At 42.8% G+C, this 2,062-nt stretch overlaps 1 long non-coding RNA gene across 1 annotated transcript; it reads right to left on the bottom strand.

Annotated features, from left to right (window-relative positions):
- Positions 1-1,140: 1,140 nt before the first annotated feature.
- On the bottom strand, positions 1,141-2,043 carry LOC109513476 (uncharacterized). Its single transcript, XR_002167851.1, has 3 exons — positions 1,758-2,043; positions 1,568-1,634; positions 1,141-1,283 (listed from the first exon to the last, which is right to left on the bottom strand). It is a non-coding gene; the product is annotated as an uncharacterized LOC109513476 (long non-coding RNA).
- Between the last annotated feature and the right edge of the window lie 19 nt (positions 2,044-2,062).

Here is a 2,062-nt window from a genome sequence, read left to right as displayed (position 1 = left end):
CGCCCCCCCCCCCCAAAAAAACAACAAAAACCAAACAACACTATCCGCTTAACAGCTAACACAAGGTAAGACTGTTAAGACACTTAAAAGGCACTTCTGACAAAGTTAATTGAGTTTGCACCCATTGTTTTTGGGATTTGAAATGTGTGAGACAGGGTCCACATTGTTTCCTATTTTGGTGTATTTAATTTTGTTTACATTACAGCGAACTGAGTAAAAGTGGAGGTGTTAAGAAACAGTATTTTATATCCTTATTTCTGTAATGTTGTAATAGGTTCTTTACGATAGAAATGTGTCATTGGGACATCATACTTGTTTATTTTGAGCGGATCTGGCAACCCAAGACACAACGCCATATCCGGTCTGTATTCGGCGCGAAATTCTCTTCCTGTTCAGTGGTGATTAGAAGTGGCCGCTCTCTGTGCAGTCAGCAAAAAGAAACATGCCACGAGTTTGAGTTCAGCAAGAAATTTCATCTCTTGTCATTTTCCCAAATACATCCCGAACGAAGCGCACATCTCAACACTCGGCATGGAGCAAACATCATCCATAGAACTATAAACAATAAAACAATAAATTGATCGAAAAAACAGTGGAAAAAAATGACAAAATATATGGCAAAGCAATATAAATTAACTTTATGTCCACACACACACACACACACACACATAACAGAAAATTCAAGTAAAAAAAAAATAATCGAATCAAAAGCAAATTAGCCACGTCTGATTGACAGTCGTACATTTCTAAGGATTTGGGGATTGACGATATGCACATTCAACGAGAACGTGTTTGAATCAATCACGTCATCAAACCAAAATAGATGACAATGCCGTTCATTTTTATGAGTTGATTTTGTTGTCTATTTTGATCTGCCTGCAGACTTTTGGGGGGATTATTTCATTTAGATTTTATGCACTATGGATTTGAATTGTGGCTGGCATTTCAAGCACTTTTCGCGCTCGTTCACAATTCGCACATTTTGGATCATCCATTTGATCCCCAAACTTTGAGTTTCTAGAGCATGTACGGGGCAACCGCCTCAAATAATTTGCAAGAAAATTATACAAAGAGGAGACAAGCGGCTTGCCACACACGCCAGCGCATTCAGGACGCGCCTCCTTGTCACGATTGCGGCTGGCAAATTTGAGGCGAGCTACCTGTCGATGCAGGCCACGTTGAAGCAGAAGGTGCATCTCTTGTAGTTGAAGTTCTTGGGCGTCGACCTGTAGATCATCCCGAGAACCGCGTGGCATCCCGCGCACACCAAGTCCACGATCAGACTGGCAACAACAACAACAACAACAAAGTGATTGACAGGTGTCACCTGGAGCCACGACCGTTTGACACATTGACTGGTCGCTAGCTCATCGCGGGGGACATTTTGACAAACGAGTACTCCCCCTTAACCTTCGCAGCTACGGACAATTTTGCGTGTTCCGTGCCCCGAAGACACACAAGATACCAACCACAAAGAAACTTGCTCGCCGCAAGTCCAGCGCGCCGCATGAATATGCTAAAATAACTCCGGTGTGTTACTCAGATAAACAGATGCGATGTTTCTTACCAAAAAGAACCTTTGCTGACTTCGTGCTGACGAGTGTCCTTGCCGACCAGCACGTTGTTCGTGACTCCTGAAGACCAAAAACAAACAACAAATACTTTATGTCGAAAATGGTGACGCGTAGACTTACTCCCTTGGGAATCTTTCACGCCCCCAAAAATCTGGATGTGGGGAATTTTTATCAACCCTCGACCTGAAGTTGAATCTTCAATCCAGCAAGGGGGACGGAGAACCGATGCTATCTTCCACTCACGTTCACCCTGTAGTTACGTGTCGATGCACATTTAAGGCTGGGAAGTTCTGGGACTACACAAGTCAGATGGTGCAGTCTCGCCAGCTCTAAATTCAGACTCTGGGTGGAATTTGAACACAACGTAACGTCGGCACAGTCTACTCACACTGAAAATAAATAATAAAGTTTAAAAAAAAATCTAACGTCTTGCTCAAAGATGTTTGTAACTTATTTCTCTTGTAGCTCGTACTCAACGCTAGCTGAAT

This window comes from Hippocampus comes, unplaced genomic scaffold (genome assembly GCF_001891065.2).
Source record: "Hippocampus comes isolate QL1 unplaced genomic scaffold, H_comes_QL1_v1.1 scaffold875, whole genome shotgun sequence".
NCBI classification, from domain to species: Eukaryota; Metazoa; Chordata; class Actinopteri; order Syngnathiformes; family Syngnathidae; genus Hippocampus; species Hippocampus comes.
This window is presented reverse-complemented; position numbering and strand designations above follow the sequence as displayed.